Source organism: Scyliorhinus torazame, chromosome 19 (assembly GCF_047496885.1).
Source record: "Scyliorhinus torazame isolate Kashiwa2021f chromosome 19, sScyTor2.1, whole genome shotgun sequence".
NCBI lineage: Eukaryota > Metazoa > Chordata > Chondrichthyes > Carcharhiniformes > Scyliorhinidae > Scyliorhinus > Scyliorhinus torazame.
The window spans coordinates 39,700,595-39,709,140 of record NC_092725.1 but is presented as its reverse complement, the minus strand read 5'-3'; positions in this window follow the sequence as shown (position 1 = coordinate 39,709,140).

The following is an 8,546-nucleotide window of genomic DNA, read 5'->3' as shown; positions in this document are numbered from 1 at the left end:
AAGATCCAGAGTCTTCGCCCACCTGAAAAGATCATAAGACATAGGCGCAGAATTAGGCCACTCGGCCCATCGAGTCTGCTCCGCCATTCAATCATGGCTGATGGGTATGAAAAATATGAAAGCCGACATAGTCTTCCTCCAAGACACACACCTGAGGGAGAAGGACCGACCGGGCAAGGAAGGGTTGGGGAGGACAGACCTACCATGTCTGCTGCGGGAAGAGGGCGAGGGGAGTAGCAATACTGATTAGCAAGAGGACGAGATTTACAGAGACCAGGACGGTTACATTCCAAGGGGGACAGTACATCAAGGTCGGCGGCGTCCTGGACGGGACAGCGGTGGTCCTGGTGAATGTGTACCCGCCCATCTGGGACGACAAGGAATTTGTAAAGATGACCATGGTGGAAATCCCCGATATAGACACGCACCGACTGATCATGGGGAGGACTATAAATGTGTACAGGACCCATTGACGGACCGATTGAATCTCAGAACGTGGATAACGGTAGGTATGGCCACCTGGATAAGATCAAATTCGCCATCCGACGGTCAGATGATGGCTTTTACAAAGTCCATTCACCAACTTGATCCAAGATCTGTTTCAGGCCAGCAGCCAATAGAGCGAGGGGAGGGGGGAAAGCCATGTTTTGTTATGTTTCCTTTGTAACATAAGCGGCTTCCTTGTGTTGCATTTGTCAAGGAAGGTCGAGACGTGTAAATAACTTCAACTCATTTATTTACACTATGTACACTTTTATAACTTGAGTTCGACACTACTGCCAATCCTAATATAGCTACCTAAACTGACTAACCAGCTGCTGTCTTCCACATGGTGGGTGTAATATTGAATCGACCCTGTGCCTCTCCTCACTGACTGTCTCCACTGGCCAAAAGGCAGATTATGTGTGTGGTGTCCTTTATGTATGGGTTGGTGTAATGCCCCCCTGTGGTCGTGTAACCTCCTTGTGTATCGTGAATGTCTATTGGTCGCCTCCTATCTAACTTATCTATTGGTTGAGTGTGTGTGTGTGATGTTTCTGGTGCTCCCTCTAGTGTCTGGCTAGCTTACATGTATTTACAGTGATGCACATCACCACAAGCCAGAGAGCACAGGAGCCGACGAGACATCGGGGAACAGACAGGGATGGGAGGTCAGAGAGCGAGGAGGGGGTGGCCGGAAAACAACTGAAACATATTAGAGGGCTCAGAGCAAGGCCACAAGAAATGGAACCCCCAAAGATAGTTCTATGTAAACACAGAATGGGGGAGGGGGGGAGCAGAAGAGGGTGGGGCCAATTGACCAAAGGGGTGGCGGGGAAGGGGAAAACACCGCACACATGCAAATAGAAGATAACTGCCCTCTGTACAATAACGACTCCGGAAAAGACCCTGAAACAACAAAAGGAGGGTGTGAGGGATTAATAATAAGAATCTTTATTTATAACACTGCAATGAGGTTACTGTGAAAATCCCCAGTCGCCACATTCCGGCGCCTGTTCGGATACACAAAGGGAGAATTCAGAATGTCCAATCCACCTAACAGCAAGGTCAACACCTCCACCCAACACTAAGGGCAATTTTGGACACTAAGAGCAATTTATCACGGCCAATCCACCTAACCTGCACATCTTTGGACTGTGGGAGGAAACCGGAGCAGCCGGAGGAAACCCACGCACACACGGGGAGAACATGCAGACTCCGCACAGACAGTGACGCAAGCCGGAATCGAACCTGGGACCCTGGAGCTGTGAAGCAATTGTGCTATCCACAATGCTACCGTGCTGCCCTTAAGAACAAATTAATCTACACTACATCATTCTACCGTAATCCATGTACCTATCCAATAGCTGCTTGAAGGTCCCTAATGTAGTGGCGGGAGCAATATCTCAGGTGGTGAAAGTCCGGGTCAAGCCAAGCTAGGGGCTAGCACTATTTGGAGTAGTGGACGAACCGGGAGTGCAGGAGGCGAAAGAGGCCGGCATTCTGGCCTTTGCGTCCCTAGTAGCCTGGCGAAGGATCTTGCTAATGTGGAAGGAGGCGAAGGCCCCCAGCCTGGAGGCCTGGATAAATGATATGGCTGGGTTCATAAAGTTGGTGAGGATTAAGTTCGCCTTGAGAGGGTCGGCGCAGGGATTCTACAGACGGTGGCTACCGTTCCTAGACTACCTCGCGGAGCGTTAGAGGAAGGTCGGTCAGCAGCAGCAGCAATCTTGGGGGGGGGGGGTGGAGGGGACTGCCTGGGAGGGGGGGGGGGAAAGGGGGGACTGCCTGGGAGGGTGGATGAGCAAGAGATAACATGAAGGGTTGGGGAAACTGGCACGTACGGGTGAGGGCCAGTGTACAAAGCTGTGTAAATATATCACTTTGCCATGTATATATCTTGCTCTGCGCGATTTCTCGTTTTTTTTGTTACGGGGGGGGGGTTATTGTTTGTAAGGGAGAAAAATTGTGTTAAAAAACTTTAATAAATATATTTTTTTTTAAAAAAGAAGGTCCCTAATGTTTCCGACTCAACTACTTCCACAGGCAGTGCATTCCATGCCCCCACTACTCTCTGGGTAAAGAACCTAGTTGAATGGACAATGTAAAAACTTCAATAATAACATTTCAAAGAAAGATTTCTGCAACAGATATGTATAATACAATCTTTATAAACATTTCTGACATTAATCACACCTCCCCCTCCTTAAAACAATGAACCAGCAATATAAAAATTAGCTTCATTTTTTCAAAGCCTTTTAACTCTAAACATTTGTCATTACTAAACCTAACCATCTTCGCCTGTTTTCGTTCCCTTCTACTCCTTAAGTCCATACTGTAAACCCCTCTGTATGGATCCAGTGCTGTTGTTTTCCCCTCCAGCGCTTCAAAGTTCGAAAAAGTCAGGGGAAAAGGTCTAAAGTCTGACAGGAGCGAGAGCCACCAAATGCACGACTTACTCACTCATAGCTGCCACCGGAAGTCCTCCCTCCCTTCTTAAACAGGGGTGTTACATTAGCCACTTTCCAGTCCTCTGGGACCCTTCCTACCTCCAGTGATTCATGAAAGATCACCAATGCCTCCACAATTTTCTCAGCTATCTCTTTTAGGACCCTGGGGTGTAGTCCATCCGGTCCAGGTGACTTATCCACCTGCAGAACTTTCAGTTTTCCCAGAACCCTCTCCTTAGTAATGGTCACTGCACTCACCTCTGCCCCCTGGTTCTCCTGGAGCTCTGGCATCCCACTGGTGTCTTCCACCGTGAAGACTGATGCAAAGTTCAGTTCTTCTGCCATTTCTTTGTTTCCTATTATTACTTCTCCAGCCACATTTTCCAGTGGTCCAATGTCAATTTTTGCCTCTCTCTTACTTTTTATATATTGAAAAACACTCTTCCTATCTTCCTTTATATTACTAGCTAGCTTGCACTCCTACTTCATCTTCTCCTCCCTTATTGCGTTTTTAGTTGTCCCCTGCTCGCTTCCCAACCTCTGGCTTCCCACTAATCCTCACCACTATGTCTGCTTTTTCTTTAGCTTTTATGCTGTCCTTGACATCCCTCATCCTCCCCTTAGCATGTTTCCTCCTCCTTGGGATGAATTTCTGTTGTGCCTCCCTAATCACCCCCAAAAACTCCTGCCATTGCTGTTCCACTGTCTTCCCTGCCCGGTTCCTTTTCAATCAACTCAAGCCAGCTCCTCCCTCATGTCTTTGTAGTTACCTTAATTTAATTGTAATACCGTTACATCTGATTGCAGCTTCTCCCTCTCGAACTGCAGGGTAAATTCTATCATATTGTGGTCACTGCTCACTAAGGGTTCCTTCATCTTAAGTTCCCTAATCAAGTCTGCCTCATTACATATCACTAAATCCAGAATTGCCTGTTCCCTAGTAGGCTCTGTCACAAGCTGCTCAAAAAAAACATCTCTTAGACATTCCACAAATTCCTTTTCTTGGGATCCACTACCAACCTGATTTTCCCAGTCCACCTGCAGATTGAAGTATGGTTATTGTAATATTGCCTTTTTTACATGCGTTCCTGAGATTACAACCCTAGAGGTCCTGCTTTTTAACTTTCTACCTAACTCACTGAACTCCTTCTGCAGGACCTCATCGCTCATCCTCCCCATGTCGTTAGTACCAATATGTACCTCGACCTCTGGCTGTTCACCCTCCCTCTTCAGGATGTCCTGTGTTCATTCAGAGACATCCTGGATCCTGGCACCAGGATCCTGGCAAGGTACTGGTCGTGGACCTGACGTGTAATATGAGGGCTTACCGAAGCTGACTGTGGCCATAAATGTGGCGGTATTGTAACAAAATCGGCTGTACCTTCTTTTCCCGTGACTGTGGCTGTAACCTTGACTGGCCATTCGGTCCCAATTAATGACCGGTATTTGTCCTCCAACTCCCTGTTTTGTCCGGTTCTGTCATAGGCCAGGGTAACGTGATGCAGTGAATGTTCAATGTCTAACGTCCACCACTGGGGGGTGATAGAAATATAGCACTGTTGTCTCATCCTCCATGATTTAACCGTTACCCCCTCGACTCCGCACTCTAGCTGTAGCTGGAAGATACACAGTAAATCTCGGGCCAACAAGTTACAGTCCAATCCAGTAGTCACTACAAACTGATGATCTGCAGACTTATTCTCGTAAGTGACTGTCACAGGTTCAGAAATAGGATACTCACACACCTGTCCTTGGAACCCCGACAAATGCTGGGTGTGGTCGGATAATGGTAGTCGAAGTTCTGATTGCAGAGAAGACATGGCTGCTCCAGTGTCGATTACAAATGGGTAATGTTCATCTCCTATCTGCAGAGAAATAATAGGTTCCCTGTCCGATTGGAGAGTCCTTATGACTAAATTAGCTAGTCAATCCTGTGTTGGGAAAGGGTTTGCCTGGGAGAAGTCAGTGTATCTCGTCTGTCCTCACCTTGGTGGGTACCCCCTCCTTCTGCTGCCTGTCTTTTAAAGGGGCATTCCTGTTGCCAGTGATCTGCACGGCCGCAATTAAAACATGAATTGCTCCCTCTATATCTGCTCCCAGTAGACCAATGGCCCCTCAGAGGGAGCGGCGGTTGTAAAGCTGTTGGTGCATACGGTGGGCCATAAAAAGGAGCTGAGGGTCCCTTTGGGTGGGTTTGATATCCTCCCCCTCGCTGATCCACCCACCCAAAGTCACAATATTGGGGTTCCAGCTGGTAAGCTACCATTTCTGCCGCTTGTTGGGGTCTCAGATCATCCTTTTTCATTACATACTCAGTCTTAATCTTTGTCACTGAGCCTCCTTCCTGGCCTACACCCTCCTTCCAATAAAATCTGACTGCCCTTGACATCTGGGAAGGGTCGTTCTCTGTCCAATTCATGTTATTACATTTCACAGCAGTAGCCACGGAAGGTGGTAGGCAATGCATTAACATAGCACAATATTGAGGGGAATTCTGACCATTTTGATATGGCAAGTCGCCTGACTGCCCACGGTAGATTTCATTAAAACGTTCCAGAAATTCCCCTGGCTCTTCAATCTTTTTAGGTTTGAGGTCTAAGATAGCAGAAATATTTATGGGCTTTTGAAATGTGCTATTCAACGCATTCAGGATTTGTGTCCCTCTATCGTCGTCTAACGCATAGGCTTGCTGAAGTGCGGCGTGGCTAGCATAATTCAAGGGATTAAGATAATTGCGGTACTCTGCTGGGGTTAAAACCTGCTGGACTAGGGCCCAGAGGTCCCTAGAATCAGCTTGATAAATTGAGATGGTAGTTCTCAGGGAATCCACGAAAGCAGCAGGAGATTTTTTTCTATCTGGGATTGTAGCCATAACAGCCATCATCTCACTGGGTGTCCATGGGAAGTAAACGTCCATCGTGGGCTGGGCCCCGGCAGTCACTGCGTCAAGGTTTGATATCTTCCTAATCGGCAACTGTCTCCGAGTCTCACCAGGGGGCACTCTAGCTATTTCCTCTGGTTCTTCCAAGACTTTGACGTCCCTCCCTGTCACTAGAGGGAGTTCTTTCTCTTCAGAATCATCCCTGGCATCTCCCTTTGTTCTCGAAATGTGTGGTTTCCCCTTGGTCTGAAGGGATTTAGGTGGTATGCTTAATTGTTTCTGGTTAGGATCAAGCCCTTCTCTCGCTGTCCGAGATCGGGTCCTAGAGCTAACTGGGCTTGTGGAACAGAGCTCCTCTTCCCCTACTGATCGTGAAGATGGTAAATCGGGACCCACACTATCAACCAAAAGGGCTGGAGTGACTGGCATGATTGGGATCTGGGGAGAAGTGACTGGATATAAATTATTATACTCTGGTGGTTCTGGAATTAGTGCAGACAATGCTACAGGTGCAGTCGAAATCCTTTGCTGACATTTTCAAATTATCGAATTGGTCATTTTGTGTCAATTCAAGGCCAGCCATTGAACTACGTAGCCCATCTTTTGTTTGACCCGAGCCTTTCCTGTCTTTACTTGCGCGTTTTTTTTTGAATGCACATTCCTTTTTCAAGACCTGTAATGTTTTTTGGTTACCCTGTTCACTAATTGGAATTCCCATTTTAAGGGCATTGTCCTGCCAACTTGATAACATGATCTTATCTCTTTCATCTTGACAATATTGTCTCCATAATCTAATTAACTCTTTAGCTTTCATACTTTGGCTCTTTCTTTTTTTTAAATTATATATATTTTTTTAATTTGCTTATTTATAACCAATGGCAATTTTTGCTCCTTGGCAAAATGATTGAAAAGGTTCTAACAGTGTTCTTTTAAAACTTAAAATGTTTGAAAATTCAAATTGAATTACTGCAACTTGCAAGCTTAGCTCTGATCTCAACTCAGAACTAAATTTACGATTTGCTTAACACAAACTTGTATAACATTTACAACTTAATTAATTCTTTATCTTAACAATTTTTCTTTTAACAAGTTTTTCTTACATTCACAAAATGTTGGCTGCTATCAATGAGGGAGCAGTTAGCTGCGGTGATGTATACTGGAGCAAAGTCAACTGTCATCTCCAGATTTACACTTTTTAAAATGGTGTCAGTGAGTTTCTTTAAGTTTCTATTAATTCACAAATAAAATAAGATAAACATTATTTCAAGTAAGTAAAACTTAAGATTCTGGCAATTTCAATCAATTGCTTTCGAAAATAATAACTTTTATCAAAGCGGTGGAGAAACCCACTGGTTTCCTTTCATTAATTCAAAACGTAACTTTGCTGGAGTTCACTGACTCAAAGGAAAGGTATCCGATTACACTACAGGCTGCTGCTGTTATCTCAAGGCCTGAGTGAGAAGCACTATCTGTCGTCTTTAACTTTGGCTGCTGCTGTTAACCCTTTGAGAGACTTCTGCTTTAACTAACATGCAGCATCCAGTTCTATGGATGTTCTTTGTTTTGAAATTTATCCAAGCAATTCCCCATAATCTCAACTAGTCCTCAGAACTGTGTTTTTCGCCACTACAGTCCAAGGGTACAATTTTAGCTTAATAAACAATAGATTTAAAACACTCACACATGGAATTGAATCATCTGTTTTAGATGTCGCATCAACCCATAACCTAACCCAAGCCGAATCAGAACTCACACATGGAGTTGAACCATCTGTTTTAGATGTCGCATCAACCCATAACCTAACCTAAGCCGAATCAGAACTCACACATGGAGTTGAACCATCTTCAGATTTAAAAACACTTATTTAACTGAACCTTCATCTGCTGAAGTCACATCAGTTCATCAACAACACAATTAACCCAAACTGAACTATCAATTATGATATCCCATCAGTTTAATTTTCTAATCCCCAGACTGACCTTTGATTTCGTCGAGACGATCTTTCCGTACCAACCGCGAGTGACCAGTCTAATCAGACGATAAGAAGAGGGCAAAAAGCAATGCGCGGTCATTTTCCAGCTATACATTGTGGGCCCCTTCTTCCCACACTCCCTGTTCAGAATCAGTCTAATTCTGATTTCGCGGTTGGTCAGAACCGTCTTGAGAAATCCCGGGTTTCAGGCACCAAATGACAAATCAAATTTCTTTACCCGTCAGTCTGGCCTCAATAAAAGTCGAGATGGATTTGCAGGTACAGCATTAGTTATTTTATTTGGCTTGCAAGCCTGATTCATTTCACAGAGGCATAAGACACATCTAGTCTCCTACACCCCGGAAAGCGAATGAACAAAGAGACAAAGGGATTTCTGCAAATCAATTCAAATGGTATCAAGTTTCACATACACGATTCCCATAGGTCATCCTATACCCCTCCTGACCTGGCCATACATCCTAATTGGCTCACTTCTCATCCCTTCCTCTGGCCCCCTTATTACCCAGCATCCTTTTCTCCTCCTTTGGTGGACACACCTCCTCCTTGCTTTGCCATGCGGTCTGAAATCCTTTGTCTGTAAACTCACCAGAATGAGACTGGCCTATCTCTACATTACAGTAACTAATATCTCTAAAGTAACTATTTTATCACATTCGTCATTCCCTCCTTTTATCATTCCATGATAACCGGACCATCAAATCCATAGCTACGGTCCCTCATCTAAAAGGATCCGTCGCTGCAT